The 26,102-nt window shown below is 36.5% G+C and overlaps 2 long non-coding RNA genes across 2 annotated transcripts in view; one reads left to right on the top strand and one right to left on the bottom strand.

The window, feature by feature from the left end:
* LOC119867941 overlaps window positions 1–26,102 on the top strand; it is a 155,977-nt gene that overhangs the window by 90,186 nt on the left and 39,689 nt on the right. The window lies entirely within an intron of this gene.
* The window catches only part of LOC111090088, a 90,971-nt gene continuing 78,073 nt past the window's right edge, over window positions 13,205–26,102 (bottom strand). The window contains exon 6 of the long non-coding RNA XR_005370859.1: window positions 13,205–13,265. This is a non-coding gene — a long non-coding RNA (uncharacterized LOC111090088). The remainder of the gene's footprint in view (window positions 13,266–26,102) is intronic.

Genomic DNA, 26,102 nt, shown 5'->3' with positions numbered 1-26,102 from the left:
GACCAGAGAGACAGTAAAAAGATGGGTGGTTGCCAGGAATAACGGGCCAGAGGGGAATGAATAGACAGAGTACAGAGGATTTTTAGGGCACAGAGAAAATACTCTATATATACTATAATGGTGGATACATATCATTATACATTCCTCCAAACCCATAGAAGGTACAACAGCAAGAGGGAGCCCAAATGTAAACTTTGGATGTCAGGTATAACTAATGTATTACTGCAGTACAGGATGTTAGTAATGAGTGAGTTTTAGGGGTGAAGAGGGAGGCAGGAACAGGGGTTATATGACAATTCCCTTGAACTTCCACTCAATTTTGACATAAATTGAAAACTTCTCTAAAAATTACGTTTATTAATTTAACAAATAACATATATTACTATTTTATTGACATGGAAACATACTATGTGGTGGCATGTACAAACACTGTGTCCAGGATGATCCTAATTTGTTTAATAAAATATGTTCATCATAAGTAAAGATCAACAACAACAAACAACAAAGCAGTGCAAGAAAGTGATTAAGAATCAGAATAGTGGTTACTTTGAAAGGGAGAGAAGAACTCTTGTTAGAATGGATTATACAGAGAGTCTTTTCAGTGGCAGTAAAGTTCTATTCTCTCACCTGTCTTGGGTTTATAAAATATTCATCTTATAAATAGTTCACTAATCTTGAGGTTCTCCAAGTTTGGTGCCAGATATACATTATCAGCTTCACCTGGAAACTTGTTAGAAATGCGCATTTACAGACCCTGCCCAGGCCTACGGAATCAGAAACACTTGAGGTAAAACCAATCTGTTTTTTGAAGGTCTTTCCAGGTTTTCAGACGCATGCTAACGTTTGAGAATCATTGCACTGAGTCCTACATTTTTCTGTGTAGTTTGCTGATTGTACATCTTATCTTACAGTAGGAAGGTTGAAAGATTTTTTTTTTAATTGTAAAGTGTTTTTTAGAAATTCAAGGGGGGAACTTCTGCTATATATGTAGTTACAAGTTTTATATGTTGATATGATAAGAATACAAAAGAACATACATCAAATTCTTAGCATTGATTAATGCAGGGAAATGGAATTAAAACAGATAATTTAACATCTTTAAATTTCTATTGCTTATTTATTAATTTGCCTTGGATGTCACTTTCATAATTTAAAAGAATTATAATTATAAGCTTAATTAAAAGATTTAAAGATTAAAAATATAAAAGCTACAACTCTAACTTACGCATTTTCTAAATTGTGTTTCCTAGAATGCTAGTATCCTACCTGATGTTAATAGGTCTTCAAACTAAAATGTTCAGTAGTCTAAGTATAAAGAATATCTTAGAATTTCAAAAAAGAAATTAGTATTTTAAATGTTACAAGACTTCCCACATATTTAGTTTTACTCAGTATTTCCCATTAAAAAAAAAAAAAAACCATGAATGCTTTCTTCCCCAGATTCCTATTAACATCTAGCAGCCACTGTGTGTTGGAGCCATCTTGTATGGAGATCCAGTTGTGCTCCTCTCTTCCCAGCTCTTCCTTCAGTGACATTGAGTTGATAGCATGAAATTGGCTATAGTGAGAATATTTACACCATGAAAATTAGCAAATAATACAAATCAAGACTCCACCTACCCCCAAAGCTGTGCAGTTTTCAGCATACCATGCTAGCAGACTCAACATGTTATAGGACGCAGAAAATTCTGCTTTACATTATTTTGTTTTATTGGAATCTGGTTGTCCTCAATGATTTTAAATTTGTTATATTCTTCACTTATAATCCATCAAATCAAATCAAAATTGTATTACTCCCAGCACACTAAAATGTATCCATAAAAAAAGTTTTAAAACACTAAAAAGAATGTTGGGGAAGAGTAGAAGTTGAAGCGAAGTAGAAAAGTATCTCCTGCAATGTTGCCGTAGAAGTATAGAAATCTGAGAGTAGAACAAAGCATCTCTAATATTTGCAAAGTAGCAGCAGAAGGAGATCATTTTAAAATTTTATGTTTATATGATACTGCTTTTCTTAGCTGGTATAAAGTTTTCATTATTTTTTTTCTCCAACTGCAACTAATGCTAATCCCATCCAGTAGAAATAGCTCCAGTTCTCTCTCAGGATGGCTATGAAAGTAGTTCTAGATTTGTGTATTTTTGGCTAAGGTGATCAATATTCTAAGGAACCTGGTCGCATCCATGTCAAACCAGTGAGCGACTTCCTCTGTCAGGCTAGTTTGAAATATGGTTCCGTGAACTCCATCCTTGCTGCCACATACGTCTTTCCTTTATCCATCCTCAGCTACTTTTACATGGGCTCCTCAGAAATTAAAACTTGGTACACCAACAGAAGAATGGGACAGGGGCCAGTGGTTGGAGATTTTTGAACAGGTGGTGTGGCCTGCCAGAGTGTGACAGTACAGCCCATCTTTATAATGGAAGATTCTTATTGTTCCTTAACCTTATAGCAAAAGAGACAGATGTTATATAACCAGAGTCCCCCCCCCCCACCCCTTGCCAAGCCTGGGTTGCTGGCAGCCACCCTCCTTGCACAGAATTAGAACACACCACACAGATAAACTATGCAGCACGCGTCTATGAAAGCAGAAGTGGGAATCCCAGCAGCAGGAAAACAAACCCCGTTGCCGGGCAACTCTGTGGCCTTGTGCCGTACAGTAACATCGAGCCCAGCCCTTGAAGCAGGACTCCAATTCCTCGTCCATGGAGTCATGCATACCAGAATTACAGGCTTGCATGCCATAGGCTTCTGAGTGAAAGAGGAAACTCTGATTGTGAATTGGACCATGGGCTTTCCTCACATACAGTAGTAGAGACTGACCATGAGCACAAGCAGAATTCTCATGGCTACATGGCTGTCGCAGGAACCATGCAGGGCCTACTGCTACGTGGTAAATCGCAGTGAGAACAGGGACAGAGCACACTACCATGTTGACAGTCGCATTTAAATCATTATATTTATATCATTTTGATATAGGACACTACATCATATTTACGTTTAATTCTGAAGAACGTTGAACTGTTGAGTTTTTATAATTCAACCTCCTCAAAAAACACACATACCCATTCACAGGGACACAAAGAAACTGAAGATGAGTGAGTGTCACCAAGAGGGAAGCCTGCTTCTAGTCATTTCCTCCACTGTCAAAACACCTTGGACTTATAAAAGCTCTATTTGTTTTCAGTAAAGGTTGTGGAGGTCTCCATGCTGACAGGTGAACTTCAAACATCTTTTTAGGTGTAGGTGAGAAGCATACGTGGATCTTATTTCATAAAGAGACCCCTGGGAGTTGAAGATTCTCTAAGGAATTCTTAGGACTTATTTTACGTCCCTGATCACTATCATTTGCTTCCAAAGTTTAACTCTTTAACTAACTATCAAAAACATAGCTATCCACATCCAAATTTCTAAAGAAAGAGAATTTTCTAATCTTGGTGATATTTTGCCTTCACCATAATAGCCACCACATACTGTGCGCTTTTTTCAGGTGCTTTGTTCACAATATTTTATATATTTATTATAGCATTCCTATGGATCAGATAGTTTATAGGTAAGAATACTAAAATCCAGAAGAATTACAGAATTTGCCTAGGGATGCATGGTCAGCAAGACGTAGAGCTAAGATTTTAACTGTCTTCCTAAAAGGCTGTTGAGTGTTCCCACTTCAATATTCTCCCTCAACATGACACCAAATATTCACTGCTCCTCTATATTCTTCCTCCTTCGATTTCTTGAGTCAGCAAGACACAGGCACTGTATTCCAACCATTCTTGTGAAAATCGAGAACAGGAAAAGAAGTATCCTAGGTTGTTTAGAATCTTATAGAGGATCCCTGCTGGGAATGAACCCAGTGGAAAAGGACTGAATTGCCTCCCAGATGCCCTTCCGAGAGTGTAGTTCTGAGGAAGGCAGCCATGGCTGCGTTGTAATTGAGACGAGCTGACTTTTGTGCTGTTTCTGTGAGATCTGCCCTGGCACTCACATTTCCTGGCCCTTAACTTGATGAATGTTGGCACAGCGCAGTAGCTATTGCTTGCAGGAGCCTTAATGAATGATTGCATTCTGATTGACTTCTAGCCCAGACAAAATGCTGAATATACTCACTTTCAATACCCAGTGGCTCTTCCATTAATCCCTGGCTGAGCTTTACATGTAGACCAAAGTCCCTAATAAATGTGGCATTAGATTCAGTCACAAAAGTGCACACAATCGAATGTGACTTGCAGCATGTGCAGAGATATCGAGATAACGGGGGTATTACCTATTTTACAATTTTTCTGTGAATCTAAAACTTCCATTAAAAAAATCATCTTTAAAAAAAACAGGTATAATCGACAACTGTAGGTTGATTCTATGTGCCTCAAAACTGGTTACCAAATGAAAAGTAAAACAAAATGAATATGAATTTTTCTTGGTAACCAAGAAAGTTTGTATCATTAACTTTCTTTTTTTTTTGTATCATTAACTTTTTTATAGAATATCACTTCTAGGAATAAAATGTCTCTTCATCTTTATTAAGTGGGTCTACATGATAGCACTATCATGTGTATCCTAATAAATAAGAAAAACATAATTCTAATAAAAACTTAAGGGGGGGTGCCTGAGTGACGCAGTCGGTTGGGCATCTGACTCTTGGTTTCGACTCTCAAGGTTGTGGTATCAAGCCCCATATTTGGCTCTGTGCCCAGTTTGGAGTCTGCTTGTCTCTCTCTCTCTGCTTCTCCCTCTGATTGCTCACTCTCTCTCCCTCTTATTGAATCTTGTGTAATAAGTTTTATTTACAATAGTAATAGAATTATTCTTCCTTTTCCTTGTGCCAAACAATATTCTTCAAAAATACTATTTTTGAGAATAGAGAATCTCAAGTGTATTTTTTATTTAAATTCAATTAATTGACATATATTATTAGTTTCAGAGGTAGAGGTCAGAGATTCATCAGTCTCATATAATACCCAGTGCTCATTACATCACGTGCCTTCCTTAATGCTCATCACCCAGTTACCCTGTCCCTCCACCCCTCTCTCCTCCAACAGCCCTCAGTTTGTTTCCTATGATTAAGAGTCTCTCATGGTTTGTCTCCCTCTCTGATTTCATCCTTGTTTTATTTTTTCCTCTCTTCCCCTATGATCCTCTGTTTTGTTTCTTAAGTTCCACATATGAGTGAGATCATGTGATAATTGTCTTTCTCTGATTGACTTATTTCACTCAGCCTGATACTTTCTAATTCCATCCACATTGTTGCAAATGGCAAGATTTCATTTTTTTGATGGCTAAGTAGTAGACCACTATCCATTATATATATGTATATAATATATAATAATGTATAATGTAACAATATATGTGTATATATAATATATTAATGTAATATATTATATTACATATATAACATATTATATATAATAATATATAATATTATATATATATATATATTACATCTTCTTTATCCATTCATCTGTTGATGGAAATCTGGGGTCTTCCAATAGTTTGGCTATTGTGGACATTGCTGGTATAATGGGGTGCAGGTGCCCCTTCAGGTCACTACATTTGTATCTTCGAGGTATATACCTAGTAGTACAATTGCTGGGTCATAGGGTAACTCTATTTTCAGCTTTTTGAGGAAACTCCATACTGTTTTCCAGAGTGGCTGCTCCAGCTTGTGTTCCTTCCAACAGTGTCAAAGCGTTCTCCTTTCTTCACATCCTCACCAAAACCTATCATTTCCTGAGTGGTTAATTTTAGCCATTTTGATTGGTGTGAGGTGGTATCTCATTGTGGCTTTGATTTGTATTTCCCTGATTCCTAGTGATGTTAAGCATTTTTCCATGTGTCTGTTGGCCATTTGCGTGTCTTCTTTGGATAAATGTCTGTTCATGTCTTATGTCCATTTATTGATTGGATTGTTCTTTGGATGTTGAATTTGATAAGTTCTTTATAGACTTTGGATACTAACCCTTTATCTGATGTGCCATTTGCAAATATCTTATCCCATTCTGTTGGTTGTCTTTTGGTTTTGTCAACTGTTTCCTTTGCTGTGCAGAAGCTTTGTATCTTGATTAAGTCTCAATAGCCCATTTTTGCCTTTATTTCCCTTGCTTTTGGAGATGTGTCTAGTAAGAAGTTGCTGCCTGTGTTCTTCTCTTGGATTTTGATGGATTCCTGTCTCACGTGTCATCCATTTTTGAGTCTATTTTTGTGTATGGTGTAAGGAAATAGTCCAGTTTCATTCTTCTGTATGTCTCTGTCCAATTTGAGTATATTTTTAATGTATGACACAATTTCCCTAGCCATTTTTCCACTACTGGATATTTATTTACAGTATCTTTCTATCAAAGATTTTTGTAAAATTAACATGCACAAATATAAATCTTTGTGCAATCTGTCTCCAAGAGGTGAAAATACTCTGACAGAGAATATGAGCTTTTTTAAGGCTGTTGAAAGATATGACCAAGCTGTTTCTCTCATCAGTTGGTATGTATTTACACATCCACCAGCCACGAGAGGGTCCATTTCAACAAACACTTGTTAACATTGGCTGTTACATTTTCAAAAAATATTTGCTCATTGATAGCTAGAAAAAGGTTTCCCATTTTATTTTATTTTGTTTCTAATGATGTTGAGATTAATACATTAATACTATTAATGTTCTCAATTTATTTTCTAATTGATCTATCAGGGTAGTGAAAATCTCTCACAATAATAAAATTGTATTAAAACTACTGTGAATTTCTAAAAGGTTTTACCTTCACTATTAGTGATACCTTTCCATCCATGAGGATTTTTTAATGTTTTTATCTTTATTACTAATTTTACCATCTCTTGATTAAAATGAATGTCTTTATAGCATTTAATGTTTTTGCTTTAAATTCTACCTTATGGGAGGATCCCTGCCTGGGTGGCTCAGGGGTTTGGCACCTGCCTTCTGCCCAGGGCATGATCCTGGAGACCTGGGATCCAGTCCCACATCAGGCTTCCTGCACGGAGCCTGCTTCTCCTCTGCCTGTGTCTCTGCCTCTCTCTCTATCTGTGTCTCTCATGAATAAATAAATAAAATCTTTTTTAAAAAAATAAAAAAATAAACTCTCCCTCATGTAATACTACTACTGCTTTCTTCTGATTTCAGACACATAATATAGTACTATTAACTATAGTCACGGTGCTATATGTTACATCCCCATGACTTATTTATTTTATAACAGCAAGTTTGTTCATTTTGATCACCTTACCTATTTCATCTACCCCTGGCAACTACCAATCTGTTCTTTGTATCTATTTCATTTTTTTAAGATTCCACAAATAAGTGAGATCATATGGTGTTTGTTTTTCTGTTTTACTTATTTCACTTAGCACAATGCCCTCAAAATCCATCTATGTTGTCACAAATAGCAGGATTTCCTTCTTTTTTATGGTGAATAATATTCCATTGTATATATATACCACATTTTCTTTATCCATTCATCCACTGGTGAACACTTAGGTTGCTTCCATGCTTTTGCTATTATAAAAATTGCTATATTACACATGGGTATGCATACGTTTTCAGATTAGTGTTTTCTTTTCCTTTGGGTAAATACCCAGTAGTGGGATTGCTGGACCATACGACAGTTCTATTTTTAAGTTTTTGAGGAACCTCCATACTGTTTCCCACAGTAGTTACACCAACATTCCACCCACATGTGGATAAAAGGGAATCCCCTTTTCTCCACATCTTTGACCCAACACTTGTTATTTCTTGTCTTTTTGAAAATGCCATTAAAAGTAGTGTAAGGTGATCTCATTGTGGTTTTTATTTGCAACTCCCTGAGAATTAGTGATGTTGAGCATCTTTTTATGTGTCTGTCAGCCATTTGTATATCTCCTTTGGAAAAATTTCTTTTTGGGTCCTCTGGTTATTTTTAATCAGATTGTCTGGTTGTATTGAATTCTATTTTATATAAGTTGACCTTTTGATGGGTCTTCTATGTTTCATTTTTCTCCTTTTAAGTTCTTAATTATGTGTTATTACATTTAACTTATTTTTTACTTCAATTCAACTTTCATCATTTTGCTTCTACTAATTTCATTTTATCTATTCATTACAATTAAATTTCCCATATATATGCAATATTTCCAGAATATAGGTTGTTTGTTTTATTTTTCCATAATAGCCCCTACATCTATATTTCATATTCTCTCTCTCTCTTTCATCTTCAATGATTTTTCATAAGTCTGATGGTTTTTCTAATTGCTCATCCCACAGAGAAGAATCTATTCTTGCTAAGTAGTGTCTTATAACAAAATAGAAGACTGATAGAATGTATATGGTTCCCTGCTTAGAGCTTTTACATTTTTAAAGACCATAGTTTAAGGCAGAAGAAATTTTAAAATAAAGGAGAAATTATATTCACAGTAAATTTATTAAGTAGGTTCAGAGATTCATAAATCTAGAGGAACAGGAGAGGGAACTAGAGACATAGATTATAGCAAATAACTTCATTTCAATGATGCCCTTCTGGAAGAGCAGGGTTTCACATCACCAAATTTTTCAAGGGTTGCAGCTTCTGGTTTCTGAAACATGTCTTATCTCAGTCACTTCCAACAGCTCACTGTTTGTTCTACTTGCCATCTTGCTCACCAGCCACTTCTGCAAGATCGTCCTATAATTTGCTGAGCACTGAGCTAATCACTAGTATGATGGGAGAGAACAGACTTTTCCCACTCTTAAGGAACTAATGAAGAATACATGCACAAGACGATGTGTGTCAACATAACATGACAAGGTATATAATATTTAAATATTGGGCACTTTGACAGCTTAGTGAATGCACACATATTATCAAGTTAATATAGCACATGTAAATAAAACTATTTCTGTAGAGCTACTAATTGAACTCACTTTGGTTGAATTAATCTTTGAATGTGTTGAGACAAATTTATTTGCTGGTTTAGTTTGGTTTGTTTTTTTTTTTTTATGTCATTAGCTATCAGATTATTTTGTTCCTAACAAAATGTAGCCACTTTTCTCCTTTTCTAAGACATCTTATGCCAAAATCAGGATAAGAAACTGTTATTTTTCTCCTCATATCTTTATATATTCATATATCTCAAAAACTTATTCAAATAGTTGCAACTAATGTCTCTGAAAGGCCAAAGACAAAACAATCAACTTGTTCTACTCATGCATTGATTGGTGAAGCGATCTGCACAATGAAACACCCATTATCACCAAACTATGTCTAAGCCTACACACCATCTTATTGTTTGCATATTGTGTCACCTTGAGCAAATTATTTAATAAGTTACACATGAAGTTAAAAATTTAGAAAGAATACTTGGTTTTAAATACATAATGTCTTCAATACATCACACATACATACATATATTTTATATATATAATATTGTAAATATATAGCTATAGTAGCATCTACCAATGCAAATATGTATACATGAATGTGCATATATGTCAGTGTCGATTTGAAATCGACAGTTTATTGGTGAGGACATGTGTACAAGTATTGCAGGGGAAATCTATTCATTATGAAAACCATTACCCCTACATGACAATACACCAAGCTCCAAAAGACAAATCAGAAAGGAAGAATGAGGATGAAAACTCAAAGCCTTGACAAATCACTGCAATAAGAGATTCTTTTCTCAATTTGCTGATGGTCTGTTTCTCCAGATTAATAGTAATCCGATACCATATGTTTAGTTCAACCCCTACAGCTTTTAGTGCATGCCTCATTCAGATTCAGGCTGCCAGGTCAGCGGCTTCAGCTGCTTTTGGCAGTGTTTTGATTTTTCACAAGAATTGTTACAGTAACTTTGAATCTAACTGAGTTTCTTAGATAAACTTTAAAGCTAAGTGCTTTTATCTCTTCACTAGGATGTAAGACACTAGGATGTAAGACTTGCCAAGGAAACTGACAATGTTCATGCATATTTGTATTTACTTACAAATACTTACATGCATGCTTATATTTACTTACAAATACTTCAAGAGTTTGTCGAGAAGTTTGAAAAACTGTCAGTGTACTCTGACATTTATATTTATGCGTCCAAGTTAAACTTTTTAGCATATTTTAATCAATAATTTTATTTGGGTGTTTAGATAACAACTTGATAAAGGTAGGATCTCAGATGCTTAGAAAAACACCATTCTCTATACATTTCATCATAAATTAAAGTCTTTTCATGGAAACAATATTGTTTGCTTTTGGAGATAATAAGATAATCACATATGAGCAAGCAAAAGACAAAATAAATGAAAGAAAATACAGGCTCTAATTTATGAAAAATGTGTCCAATTAATTTTTAATAAGCAAAGGAGTCAATAAAATGGAACAGCAAGTGGACATCTAGAGAAGTTTTTTTAGAGTTCTTTGGAAGACATTGGTATTCTCAATTTATAAGGAGATATGGTTTTCTGGTCTGGATTTTTCTAACCATTTTTTCCCAGGTGAGGAAATATCACTGTATAGCGTTCTTTGAAAAGCTTTGAACTTTGCCACTTGAATCTTAGGGAAAAGAGAGGAGGAACAGGTACAGACCATGACTGCAATGTTTTCAAGGGAATATTCACCTCAACTTTTTAAGAGTGAACCATTCTCAGAAAGAGAGAAATTCTCTGGGATAGTTTTTGCCAACTCCTGGGGTTGAAAAATACTGCTTGGAGAAGCCTACTTCTTATATTATCTCTAATAATTCATTTAGGGAAAATGACCTTGTTGTGCAACTCTGTTTGGAACTGTTAATTAAGATTAACGAGGATCTTGCTGTTTTGCACTGGCTTGTTTCTTCGATCAAGCTAGTTGAATCTGGACTGGTCTGACGTCCTGCCTGGACAGGGCTGACATTCTGCCAAGAAGCCAGCAATAGGCTGGGGAAGATTAAAACACTGAGGAGGCAAGCAGCAATGTTTGAAAGTTGAATTTGGGGCATGAACAACAGGAAGGAGGCCTAACACCCAGAGGTGAAGGTAACAGAATCTAAGTTACCCATGTTGAAGAGAGCCTCTCCTCCTGTATCAGAAACATCTAGACTTTTTTCAGTTATCAATTAAACACTATGCACAGACATTTAGAAAATTTCCAAAATTAGAATTACCACTGAAAAACACAAAGATTTAAGTAATTCTGAAATATTCAATGCCAGAGACCTACATTAAAGATCGTCTCTCTATTTGCCTGTTGTACCTTTTCTGAATTAACAATAAACTACATTTGCTTCCTATAAGTGTCCCAATTTGTGGTTTTAGCAGTAGGGAATGTTTCACTTTGAAAACATATTTTAAGAAGTAATGGTTTTTTTAACCACTCACTGGTTTCCATAAAGACTTACAGACAATATAGAACTTATATTCGGCAGATACGGATATCTCAGTCACACTGGAGGGGAAACTAGCAAAGTTAGAGGGGGCAATAGCAAAACTCAAATATAATCGTTTTCTCCTGAGCAACAGACACTATTTCCTTCTCCTAGCCAGCAACACAAGGTTGAATTATTTTGTGGATACTTATGTTATATGTAAACCTGGAAAATAGAAGTGTTCACAATTTTCTAACAATCTAGCAGTCACACTTATATAAACATGTCTTCCTTTCACTATGTTGCTTTTGTTCAGTACCTCTATGTAATGACCAATAAGTAATAAAATAAGGGGAAAATTGTTAAGATGTCGGTTTTCCCAAAAAAATGTCCTATAGATTCACTAGAATTTAAATCGAAGTCCAGCAGAATTGGGTTGTTGTTGTTGTTGTTTTGGAAATAATTAAGCTGATTCTAAGACGTATATGAAAAACCAAGATAAGGGGCAGCTCGTGGCTCAGTGGTTGAAAGTCTGCCGTCGGCTCAGGGTGTGACCCCGGGGTTCTGGGATCAAGTCCCACATTGGGCTCCCTGCAAGGAGCCTGCTTCTCCCTCTGCGTGTGTCTCTGCCTCTCTCTGTGTCTCATGAATAAATGGATAAAATCTTTAAAAAAAAAAAGAAAGAAAGAAAGAAAGAAAGAAAGAAAGAAAGAAAGAAAGAAAGAAAGGGCAAAATAAAATAGCATTATAATAGCAAAAATAATCTTTAAAAAAGAAAAGTTGGAGGAATAGCACTACATTATTTCCAGATTTTTTTTATAAAGCTATAGTAATTAAGACAATGTATTGGAGAAATAATAAGCATGTAAATCAAGGGAATACAGTAGAATGCATGAAACAGACTCACACTGACACGGTCAATTGATTTTCAATAAAGGTATTAAAGCTATTCAATAGTGAAAGGATAATCTTTTCAACAGATGAGCTGGAACACTGAGCTATCCTTTTTTTTTTTTTTTTAAAGTATCTTGATCTACACCTTGTACCTCATAAAAATTAACTCAAATGGATCATATACCTTCAATAAAACCTAAAATCACAAAACTTATAGACGAAATGAGGAGAAAATCTTTCTGACCGGGAATAACCAAAGACTTTTAGGCATGACAGCAAGAGGACAAACAATTTTTAAAAATGACAAATTGTCTTATTTTATTTCCCTTCCCTTTTCCTATGTTCATCTGTTTTGTTTCTTAAATTATATATGTGATTGAAATCATATGGTATTTATCTTTCTCTGACTTATTTCACTTAGCATAATACCCTCTAGTTCCATCTACATCATTGCAAATGGCAAGATTGTATTCCTTTTCATGTTTGAGTAATATTCCATTGAATCTGTATACCACATCTTCTTCATCTATTCATCTGTCAATAGACATCGTGGCTCCTTCCACAGTTTGGCTATTGTGGACATCGCAACTATAAACACTGTGGTTCATGTGCCCCTATGAATCACTATGTTTGTATCCTTCAGATAAATCCCTAGTAGTACAATTACTGGGTCATAGGGTAGCTCAATTTTCAACTTTTTGAAGAAACTCCACACGGTTTTCCAGAGTGGCTGCACTAGTTTGCATTCCCACCAACAGTGTAAGAGGGCTCCCCCTTCTCCACATCCATGACAACATCTGTTGTTTCTTGACTTGTTATTTTTAGTCATCCTGTTGGTGTGAGGTGATATCTCATTGTGATTTTGATTTGTATCTCCTTGATGCCAACTGATGTTGAACATTTTTTCATGTGTCTATTGGCCATTTGTATGTCTTCTTTGGAGAAATGTCTATTCATGTCTTCTGCCCATTGCATGACTGGATTTTTTGTTCTTTGGGTGTTGAGTTTGATAAGTTCTTTATAGATTTTGGACACTAGCTCTTTATCTGATAAGTCATTTGCAAATATCTTCTCCCAATCAGTAGGTTGCCTATGAAAACAGAGGGAGACAAACCATTAGAAGCTCTTAATGCTAGGAAACAAACTGATGGCTGCTGGAGAGGAAGTAGGTGGGAAATGGGGTAACTGGGTGATGAGCATTAAGGAGGACACATGATGTGATGAGCACCATTATATGCAACAGACAAATCACTAAATTCTACTTCTGAAACTAATAATACACTATATGTTAATAAAATGGAATTTAAATTAAAAATAAAAATTTTTAAGAATTTAAAAATGACAAATTGGACTCCAGAAATATTAAGAACTACTTTACAAAGTATTTCAAACTATTAAGAGAATGAAAAGACTAGCCATATATTGTAAGAAAATATTTGCAATACACACAGCTGATTTTTTTAAAAAAATACATAATATAGAAAACATACATAATATAGAAAGATCTCTCAAAATTCAATAAGAAGAAAGCAAATAACCCAATAAAACATATGGGCAAAAGACTTGAACAGACATTTCACCAAGGAAGATATATAGATACAAGTAAAAACATGAAAAGATGTTCAGCATCATTTGTAACTAGGGAAATGCATTAAAAACTACAGTGATATAACACTAAAAACCTATTAGGATGGCTAAAAAATACTTTTAATATCAAGTACTAGTGAGAATATGGAGCGATTAACAGTGAGAATGCAAAGAAGTAAAGTCAGTATTTAAAATAGTTTGGCAACTTCTTAAAAAGTTAAACATACACTTAAAATAAGAGTCAGTGATCTGACTGCTAGATATTTACCCAAGTGAAATGAAAACCCTTTGTTCATACAAATACCTCTATGCAAATGCTTATAGCAGCTTCTCTGTAATCACCAAACACTGGAAATAACTCAAATTTCCCTCAACTAAGGATGGAGAAACAAACTATGGTATAGCCAAACAATGGAATACTACTCAGTAATGGGAATGAGCTACCGACACCACAATGGACTGATTCTCAAATGCATCATGTTAAACGAAAGAAACCAGACTTAAAAGGCTATAAATGGTATGTTCCCACTTACATGACATCCTTGCCAAGTCCGAACTACAGGGAAACAAAAGAAATTAGTGATTGCCAGAAGCTAGAAATGGGGAAAGGGTTTACTGCAAAAGGGGAGTTTTGAGGATGATAGAATTATTCTATATATTGATCATGGTGTTGATGGGAGTTACAAGGATGTATATATTTGCCAAAACTTGCAGACATGCTGCAGTACAAAGAGCAAAGGGGGGGGGGGGGGTGAGGTGAGGTATTCCAAGAAACAGCAAGATGGAAGGCCAAGTTTAGAGCCACTGAGGGAGCATGAAGAATAATAGAACTAGGTACACAGGCCACAAAAGCCAGGGTAAGAATCCTGTCAGCCGTATGTAATCCTGGGCTTTGGGCATATTGTTTCTTGAGCACATTATTTGCTCCATATCTGCTATGAAATGCAGGCTCATGACATCGCTTCATGGGGAGCTGTATGGCTAAATGAGAAAATGTACATGCTATGTCTCAGCGCAGTGTTTGACACATAATGATTATTCTGAGGAAATGGTAGCTGTAGAGGACACCTCTGGTGCTCAGCATCATACCCCCCGGCCACCCTCTGATTACAGCTACAGACGAGGTGGACAGATTTGTGTACCCCTGGCTCATGATGCACCAGCAGCCTTCCATAGCAGGAAGATGCTTCGGATCTTTCTGCATTTTGTCCCAGCCCCTGGGAACACCGCTGGGCCAGCTGAAAGCGCAGCCCAGGAATGTAGGGGAGTTCAGGCCCCCAAAACAACCCTCGACCAAGAGCAGATAGCAGTTTCTTGTCTTTCAGCAGAACCGTGGAGGTTCTAGCAGAACAGAGGCCCCTTGCCCACCCATATATTATGGTCACCCAACAGTGACCATAATACAGTATCGGCATATTGTCTTCCTCTTCCCCATCTCATACTTGTTACTCCCTCTCTCCAGCCTCCTGAGACCACCTCTCAAGTCAACTGTCTCTCCCACTGCCCACTTCAGCTTCTGCTTTCAAGAGATCCCAAAGTGACACACATGCTGTCCCCAGAAGGCTGCATTCTTCAATCATCTGATGCAATGACTTAATGAAATGGCCATTCCTCATGCTCCCAACCTGATTGTATCCTCAACAAGTGCTATTTATGCTGTGATTTGTAACATGTAACCATGCTATCCCACTCTGCCATCTTCCCCAGCTGTTGAGTGTAGAACCTACAGATGCTGCCTGTGGCTTCCCGTCACAGTTCTCTTTACCTTTGGGCTCCTCCACCCTTTGTCACCCAACAGAAAATCCCTGCTCAGAAAGGAGGGGTGCTTCAGTTCTTGCATCTCTGACCCCCACTTCCTCTCCTCCCATGTCTAGCTCCTCCCCATTCACGACACCATTGCATGATTGAGCTACTTCATAAAATGGGCTCCTCCAGACACAGACTTAGCTTCAGCACTCAAGGAAATTTCACTACCCATACAGATCTGAACTTGGGAGAACTCAAACAGAAACGACTGGGAAAATAAACACAGATAGAGCGACACCCTGCCCCATCCCAAGAAATCAATGCTTCGAGGTTCTCCAAACATCTTCTGTTGTTTCCTCTACCTCAAACTCCCATTCATAGTTATTTGGAAAACAGCTTGTTACCATGTGCAAACGCTACTTAATGAAAGAAATTTTAACCCAAGGCAGTGTAGCAAATAACCCCCATTGTAACGAGATTTAACAAAGACAAAAGCAGTCTTGAAATATTGTTGTATCTTTTAAAATGAAATTGTTATCTATATATGGCACTCCACATCTGGTTGTGATACCAGGCTGTGCTTGTGGTTTTTATAGCTTATACCAGAACCCACAGCAGTGGCAGAGAGTTTCTTCATCTGCACTAGCCATTGAGCATTTAAACTGTGGCTAGTGAAACTGAGGCACTGGATGTATAACTTTATTTAACTTTAATTAAGTTTAATTTAATAGCCACATTTGGCCACTCTGGAATACAGTATTGAACAGGCCTATCATTCATCACCAATTATCACAGAAATTAAACTTCTAACTCCTAAGAGAATTATTTTTTGTTGTTTTTTTTTTCTTTTGTTATTTGGTTGGGGTTAGCAGAATATGATTTTTCTGGGGAATGCTGGCATTTGAATTTTAATCCCACTGAGTGTAATTATTATTATATAGAAAAACTTTCATGCTTTTAAATCTATCAACATTCCAAGAGTCATCAGCAAGCCATCTATCTTTTTAAAACATTTTGAGAGTGGGGCGCCTGGGTGGCTCAGCGGCTGAGCATCTGCCTTCGGCTCAGGATGTGATGCCAGAGTCCTGGGATTGAGTCCCACATCGGGCTCTCTGCAGGGAGCCTGTTTCTCCTCTGCCTGCGTCTCTCCCTCTCTCTGTGTGTCTCATGAATAAATAAATAAAAATATTTTTAAAAATCAAACATTTTGAGAACAGGAGCAGCTGGGTGGCTCAGTCAGTTGAGTGTCCAACTCTTGACTTTGGCTCAGGTTATGATCTCAGGGTCCTGAGATGGAGCCCCACATCCAACTCCACACTCAACTGGGAGTCTGCTTGGGTATCCTCTTTCTCCCTCTCCCTCTAAACCCTACCTGAGAGAGCTCTCAGGTGTGAACGCGCTCTCTCTCTAAAATAAATAATAATTAAAAAAAAAAGTTTTAAAAGCATAAACAAAAGCTAAAGGCCTCTTGAACAAGCAGACTTTCCTCAAAAACTAAAGGTTTGATAGCAACCTTCACCTACTCTCTGCCTCCCTTAGGAAGAATAGTTTAAAGCAGACGATTAAATAACTCTAAATAACTCTCATGTTATTTTGCTCCTCTAATTTGGTGATATCAGGAATCTCCAACAGTGTTTCTTTATCTATGGCCCATATCATTGTTGAAAACCTAAACATAAATGGTATTTTTTCTAGACAACCTAGCCTGCCCGGGAACTATTAGAATGCAGGCAACTGATAACATCAAGCAGCTTGTTGTGATCAATAAAAATAATATCCAATCTAAATTAAAGTCTTAATCTGTCCAATTCACTAACGCTGTACTTTCAGGTGCCAAGTGACTTTGCAACGGCAGTACACTCGTGTGCATGCAGCCCCTTTTCTCCATGAACCCTTGTGACATCAGATAGTATGGAAGACACCCTCAGTCTTGGACCATCTCCTCCCCTACCTTCCCATGGCCATGTTATCTTTGTTTCAGTCCTAGTCTGTTTGGGTTTTCTTCTGCCTCCACTGACTGTCAGGTTTTCTCCTTAGCCTCCCACACTTCTCACTCTCTATCTCAGCAGAACAGAATTTGTCCTCGTCTCCAGACTGGCTCTCAGCTACAAGCTGATGATTCCCAACACTGAGACCCTCTTGCAAATTTCAGAGTATGTTCTGCACCCTTCTGTGCATAGAGACCTCGGTGCTACACCAGTTCTAGAACTCAACTCATCACATCCCTCCCATAAACAGGTCCTCATCCCGACAATCATCTGACCAAGAAAAGCAGTCATCCTCAATTCATCTTTCCTCATTTATGATAAATAGCAGGTAAAGCTTCCTATCATCACCACTTTGTGTCAGTTCTTAGACAAACATAGCCTTCTCATTAGGCTCTAACTCCACCTTTCCTCCCTTCAACACAACTTGCACTCCCACCATTTACATCTTCCAAATTTATTGCTTTCAAATCACTCCCCTTACCCAAAAACATCAGTGGATCCCCATGATTTATGCAGTAATCAATCTAAAACCCTCAGCTTTGCACTCACGAGCCTTATTCTTAACATTGGTCCCCCTTTCTCTGCCATAACATCCTTCCTAATATAAATTTTGTTCCTTCAGACTGCACTTTCCCACCACTAAGTTTGTGCTCTCCATCCCTTTGCCCAGAAATGCCTTATCTCTTCATGCTATCTACCCAACCCTGGCTCATTTCTGATTTCACCTTTTCTACGTGACTCTTCAGGTGTTACACCCCTTCTGATTTTTTAAAAAAATATTGCCCACATCACTCACCTGTCATTTATTGTTAGTTGACTATGTGGCGTGTATATCTGTGTGTGAAAGTCAGAATACATGTAAAGGGCTTAGAGTGGTTCCTGCCAAACGGTAAGTATTCAATCACTACTAGCAATTATCAGTACGAGTATTCTTATTATTACTACCACTAATATTATTGACATGGAAATGACTTACCAGTGTATTCTAGAGTCTAGCATAGTGTCTTGAAATTAATATGTGTTCAATAAACATAAATCCCATGAAGTAATTTTTATGCACGGATGCTTTGCAAAGCAATCCATAGAAGCATAGAAAGAAGTGAGTGATGGAGGGGGTTTAACTAATTATTATGAGTGTGGAAAATAGATTTTGCATTGAAAATTCTTTTATGAAAGTCTTTATCCAGTCTGTGTATACATCCAAATTATAATATATTTAGTCTCTTCTCAGAGATAACAGCACTCCTCCTACCCATCTGTCATGTCAGGTTGCACTGAGAAAATGCTAATTTACCTTTTTGATATATCATTTGACAATTTCTGGTCTCAGATATCACACGCAAGGTTGCACATCAGTGAATCAAATTTGAATCCATATTGTCAAGTTCATATTTAGAATAAAATTATGTTGCATCTTTCATATAAACTTAAAAGTAAAGTTGTATATCAAACGAGTGTGTGCATGTAACTTGAATGCAGAAGATAAAAGTAAGGCAAAGGAAGAGACTATTATCTTATTGGCTATGAAATTACTGAACCAACTCAGTTGATTTATGGAAGAAGGTTTAAGCAGCTTCGGTTGAACTTTCACAGTGCAACTTCTGGATGCCCATTCCATTAATTCATTAAATAAAAAGAGCATTCTTTTAATTCTAATTATCTTAGCTACACATGTTAAATATGCTAAAAGCTAAACACAAGCAATAATATTCCTGTCATTTTTTCATCTGCCAACTCCTCAGAAATAATTAAACTATATTGAGAGAAGTAATTCTTCACTCAAAATGATTTTTTACCAATGCAAAGGAAGCAGCATGCAATAAAAATTCATATAACCTAGTCATTCAGTACAAAAATAGAACTAGGAAAGCATTAACAGCAATTTAGTTCAATACAAAGGAGAAAATTGCCGGTGTTTACTTTAATTTCATAGGATAAATATATAATTCAGATTTGTCATATTTTCTTAAGGAATTTGGGGGATTTTAGAGACCAACTTTATTATAATCAAAAATATTTGGAGATTTTAAAATTTCTGAATCAAGAATTTCAATTTTGAATTTATTTGAATCAAAAAATATATCAATATAATTGCTGAGCTCCAAAGTCAACAGTAGAAGGCAAAGAGTCACAGACTTGAGAAACAGCTTCAAGCAGTGAAAGATCCAAATGGGAGTTCTAAGGAGTTCTAAGGTACTATGGTGACAAAAGGAATCACAGTTTTCTGGGTATTGAGAGGGGGCGACTCATTTTAAGAACATCCTCAGTCCCTCATGCTAACTAAGTACACAGATAGGTAGGTAGGTAGATAGGTAGGTAGATGATAGATGGGTGAGTGGACAGACAGAGGGATGGATGGACGGACAGATGGATGGATGGATGGAAACATAGTTAAATTCATAGATTCTCTACACAAAAGCCATCTTGGTTCATACGTAAACTTTCCCAGCCCCTAATGCTTTGTATCACTGAGTAACAGCAGCTGAACACAACACAGTAACACAGCTAACTGGAGCAGGCTGCAAACAGACACAGCACGAAACCCAGTGCAATGAGCACTGTCTTGGAGGCGCTCAGTGGGAGGCTTTCCTCTACTTTTGGGCAAAACCTGAAACTGTTCCTCAACCTGCACACATCCTTCCGTCATTTCCAGAATTCAGATGTTTCTCTCTTACATTCACCCTATCTTACATTCACCTCAACTCCGTTGCTTTTCCCCCAAGGGTGAAATCTAAAATGTACTGTAGTGTTATTTTTTAAAGAGTATTGCGTGTCTTTTTAACTGAATTAGAGTTAGTAATTAGGATTGTTATTTTTTTTTTGCCAGGCACAGGTTACAAATTATACAGGTTTGGAATGACCTACTCCAATTCTATTTTTCCACTGAGCTTTGTTATCTTTTAGAGATGGTTTTGCCAAACTTGAGACTTTTCAGAAAAGTGTGTATTGTACTATAGAATAGAAGTCTGTATTCCGTTTTAGAATTTCTCAATGAAGTATCTCATCCCTACCCTAAAACCCATATTACCTATGTTCAAGTTTTAATTCATCATGCCTATTTGTTTGTAAGATCTCTTAAAGGCCCTTCCAAATTTCCATTCCTTTTTCTCACAACCTGATCCAGCCCTGGACTGTGGAAAAACCTTCAACATTGATAGGTAAGTTATTAATAAATCTACCTTGGTGCTGTAAAGTCCTCATCAAAATGAGGATTGTCAAAAATTATGTTTCTCAAAAATATTATTTGATGTTAATCGGTTAAGTCATTAAGATTTTTTACTCTACCAATAATCTGTGAGGTACAATGTTCTACCTATCTAATTACAGCACTGTGACTCATCTCTTCTGTTTCATTGCACAAGATTTCTTTCAAAAGATAAAAGGTTTTTGTTCACCTGTCATCTTTCTTTTCATTGCTTTCTCTTTGTTTCCCGTGTTGGCCTCAGTCATGTGGACTTTGGGATGCTAGTCACCTGCCTGCTATCTTTCTGACATATTTTTGCAAGTATTTTTGGCATATCACTGTGTGCCAAGCTTGCCCTTTCTCTCACGTTGGCTACATACTTTAGCGCTTTCCCCCTCAACTGAACTTTTCCATCTGTCTAATAAGCAATTAATTCCCTTGGCAAAAAAAAAAAAAAAAAAGCATCAGTGGTAGCTTTTAATATATCAGTTTTTAATATATTAAGAGAATGTTTAGGTCCAATTCAAATGGCATTTCTTGAGCTGTTTTATTCTTTTACTTTAGGTTTTCTTTAGCTTTTTCAGAGAAATAGTTTTGTTTTATTTTGTATTCAAATGGAAGGAGTAGAATATAGAAAAATATGAACTCTAGAGCCTAGTTTTGGAGTCCACCTATTTCACTATGCAATCAAGTTATTTACTGCCCTGCCTCCCAGGCCTCAGTTTCCTCACAGAGTTATGGGTATATTTAAATAAGCATGGATGAGGTGCTTATAACATTGCCTGGCACAGAGTTAGACTAAATAAGTGTATAGTGCTATCACTACGACTACTATCTTCCTGTATCACTCCTTTATGCTATGTCATCCCTTGATGGTCTTATACTATATATTTGCAGGAATTGAGATATGAAGTATACTTTAGGATTCATGTACCAAGATGGGACAAATCAAAGTTAACATCTTCAAACACACACACACACACACACACACACACACACACACACATACACACATATACACACACCGTACATCCTAGATAAGAACATTTTTTTTAAGGAATATTTATTAGGCAACAATTATATGGCATAAATGGCGTTATTTATTTTTTAAAATATTTTATTTACTTGGGAGAGACAAGACAGTGACAGAGATATTGAAAGAGAGAGCACAAGCGGGGAGGAGAGGGAGAAGCAGGCTCCCTGATAAGCAGCGAGCCCGATGCAGGGCTCGATCCAGAACCCTGGAGTCATGACCTGAGCCAAAAGCAGATGCTTAACCAACTAAGCCACTCAAATGCCGCCTAGATAAGAACATTTTAAAATCTTGTCAGTCACTCTGCCACCCTGATGGACTAGGAATTCAGTGACTGGATGCTTTGTAAACTGGGATCTCACACCCTTGGAAGATTCTACCAAAACAACCATGTAATGATCTGTAATAAGGGAAGATATGAATTTGAACTCTACTCTGGGACTAATGTGTGAGAAGTCATTTCATTAGATCACTTATTCACTAAGTAAACAGTAGTTCCCATTCTGTGCCAAACACAAAGCAAGTTGCTGATGGTACAAATATAGACCAAAAAAAATCATGGTTCTTATTGTCTCGACATTTATAATCTGGTAGAGAAAACACACAAATAAAGCAATACAGCGTAAGAGCTGAGAAATGAAGAATGCAAAGTTTCGTGAGAGTTGATGGGAAGGGCAGGGATCCTGAACTCAGGGGTCAGAAAAGGCTTCCAGAGGAAGAGCCATCTAAATAGAAACCTAAAGGGTAAATAGGGATTAATGAAAGTCTGGGTGAGAAGTTTGTGAAGCAAAGAGAATAGCAAGTGTGAAAATCACTGTATCTATTAATGACCGTAAGCACCTAATTGTCCTCACTGTACTCCTGTATCCCTCCACTAGAGTCAAGGCAGATTTGTCTGACTAGTGCACTGCTATATATCCACCTCCCAGAAAAGTACATACATGGTGATATATATATAGTAGGAGCTCGATAAGTATTTGTGGAATGAATGAATAAATTCGTTCATTATTTCTGCTTTCCAGCTTCCAACGAGGAACTCTGGTTAGTTCAATGGGATGATTAGACTTGAGAGTTTGCAGCAGTATCATTCATGCAGGTCACACATCTCCTGCACAAATAATGGTACATGATATCCTCGTTTTCATATCAAAATCTATAGCTTACTTTTCATTGCTATTAAAGGACAGACAATATTAACTACCCTTGTTAAGAAAAAAATGATACTAATATCTCTTATCTTTCGATGAGCCTTATACACTGCCATTAAGATTCACATACAGATAGGGCTGTGGGTGTGTTCAAACGTTTGTACACTAATATTTAGTGCAGTTTTTCAGCTGTCTTTCTGTCGCAATCATAGAAAAAATGCAGAAAAGGAAGCACCAATGTCTTAAATACTGGTCAGAAAAATTTGCATTCCATGTGGGTTAAAAATCCAATAATTTCAGCTGTAGAATCAAGATAAAATTTTGCCAGGGTTCCCAAGTGAGTCCTGAAGTCTTTCTGAGGAACGACAGTAAAATATTGAATTGAAGTAAACCTAACATAAAAGGTGACACGAGCTCCATTCTGGGAATCAGTAATTCTGATGCAAGTACAGCGGAAATTGTGAAGCAACCAGTCCACTTCTAGCATCTTTCCATTTTCCCCTTCAGAAACTTTGCCTTCTCACTGCAAAGCCAACAACCCCCCTATCTTTCTCCACTTAGTGTTGATCCTTTCAGTCAATACCCCAAGTTCTCTACTTTTCTCTTTATGCTCTTCTCTTCCAGCAGGTCAGCTAGATTGGAGGCTTTGGTTCTGTGTATTTGAGATGTTCATGAAAGACAGTCTGACCCAGTAAAGAGCAGAGCTGAAAGCCCAATTCAATCACCTACATGCTGCACAGTCTTGGACAAGTTACACAGGGTCTCTGAAGCTCTGATTCCTCATCAGCTATGATAGCGTGCTTTTAAAAGAAAAAAAAAAGAAAAGTCCTAGTTGCTATCCCATTGGGAAAATGTAACCAATGATTCCACATTGGAGAGTTAATGATTAAAATATTCAATGCATCCTTCCAGAAATATTCGTATGTTCAAAGGACAGAAGGTCAAAGGAAGAAAATGCTTACAGGAAATTTTCTGGCATCAGTAAAGGAATAGTAGGGATAAAGACTTTCCCAGAGAACTTTAACCCACACTTCATGGGCAGCTACCTACTCCACCCATTCCAATGGTATAATGTGGTACACAGAGAAGATGATTAAAAAACAGAAACTTCTAGATAATTAAATAGTTCCAGCCCAATTATGGACTAGGATTGAGGCTAGAGCTAAACATATTTAGAGTGCTTAATTAATTTGTAACTGAATGAAATTGACCAATGACTTATATATTTTAGAGTGCAGTTGCCTTTTGAGTATATTTGTATACTTTCAATAGTGCTAGTACTTTTTATTAATTGTACAATATATTTTTTTTCATTTTTACATCTCTGAAATCAGGATATTGCTTACAATTCATTGAAATTCATTAGTCTCTTTCTTCTTTCTTGGTGGTAGATATTTGATGAATCCAGATTCACTACAATGTTAACATAAAATTCCAGACGATGAACACTCGATAAATCCTGATTGAAAGTCAAACACCAAATATGCAGTTTAATGGATCAGAGTGATCTGTTTTATTTCTTGAATATTTAGTCTCTGAGCATCAATTTTAGGAATATTGAAAAAGACAATTTTTAATAAGTTACATTTGTAAAACAGAGTACACTTTAAACTGCTTAATGCACAACCTCCAATAGATTAAGACTTCATTCAAGTTTTATAAAGAATTACATCCTAGGAGTTTTTTTTTGTTTCACATGTTTTTATTTTTAAATAAGATAGATACTTATAAAAACTAAAGTGAATACATATATTCATATTATTTTGAGATTTGCTCATACTGCTTGAAATAACTATATTCCGTAGGTCATCACAAAACCTGAGTTTAAAAATCTCTACCCCTTATTCATCAATATTTATGTTAAAATGCCCAAAGTATTATGATTCCTTTAAGCAATTTCTGACTATTTATTCTACCTGGATGATTTGAGGGAAATCATAAAAGGAAGAGAAGAGAGAGAGAGAGAGAGAGAGGAAGGAAGGAAGGAAGGAAGGAAGGAAGGAAGGAAGGAAGGAAGGAAGGAAGGAAGGAAAGAAGACAGGAAGGGTGAAAGAAAAAGAAGGAGGGATTGGAGAGGGAAGAAAGGAAGTCATACATTGATAATGTAAGCACAGTAAGTAGATATTTAATTTTACAAATCTTCCATTACTGTGGGTTAATGTAAACATTGCCTAGTGAGCCCCCATGGGGCTCTAATTAATATTCTTGTATAGTGCGATGGTCAGTGTTGACTCTCATGTACTCATATTCTCTAAGAAATTACTTGTTCTTAAAATGACATTTCTACATCTGTGAAGTCTCAAAAATCCTTATTACCTTGATGTGGTTTGGTTTTATATTTTGACTTGCCATCTTAGGTGCAGTTATCCACAGATCACACCAGAATACATTATGTAAAAACATATAACATAAAAACTCCAGCCTCACACCACAATTTCACACATTTGTGCCAAAGACAACAATCAATTCCAGATGCTCTAGTCTATAATATTCTCTGTAGTCATGGAAAATACCACACTGGACAGACCTGTAATACCACAGATTCTCAAATTTAAACTTTCTGAGGTCTCAGAATGATAAAGTCTGACAAAAATCTTCATTGCTTATCACAACAACCAATATACCTCTTGTATTAAACAATTCTTATGTGAAAGAAAAGATTTGGATAAAAGCAGGGATAGGTCAATGAATCCAAAGAAATTTCAAAAGCAGAATAAAAATAAAAGCCTTTAACTATTAAAACAAGTATAGTGTTTTTACTTTCCTCTAAAGCTTGACCATAGACAACAAATACAAAATACAAAATCTATTTTAGAATATTTCCTTTACAAAAGACAGTGGAAACAGCCCAAATGTCCATCAACTGATGGATAAACATAATATGGTATTCCTGCAGTGCAATAATATTCAGCAAAGAAAAAAAAAAGAAATGAAGTAGAATACACGCTACAACATAATTGAACCCTGAAAATATTTTGTTAAGGGAAAGAAGCCAGTCACAAAAAAAAAAAAAAACATATTATATGATCCCATTTAAATTAAATGTCCAAATCCATAGAGACAGAGAGTAGGTTAGTGGTTGCCTAGGGCTGGGGTTAGGTGACAGATAGGGAGTGACTGTTCATAGGTACTGGATTCCTTTTTGGAGTGATGAAAATGTTCTAAAATTAGATTGTGATGACAGTTGCACAACTCTGCATATACTGAATTGTGCACTGTACACCTTAAATGGGTGAGTTGT

The sequence above is a fragment of the Canis lupus genome, chromosome 15 (assembly GCF_011100685.1).
Source record: "Canis lupus familiaris isolate Mischka breed German Shepherd chromosome 15, alternate assembly UU_Cfam_GSD_1.0, whole genome shotgun sequence".
NCBI lineage: Eukaryota > Metazoa > Chordata > Mammalia > Carnivora > Canidae > Canis > Canis lupus.
The sequence above is the reverse complement of the archived record's forward strand: the minus strand, read 5'-3'. Positions and strand labels throughout refer to the sequence as shown.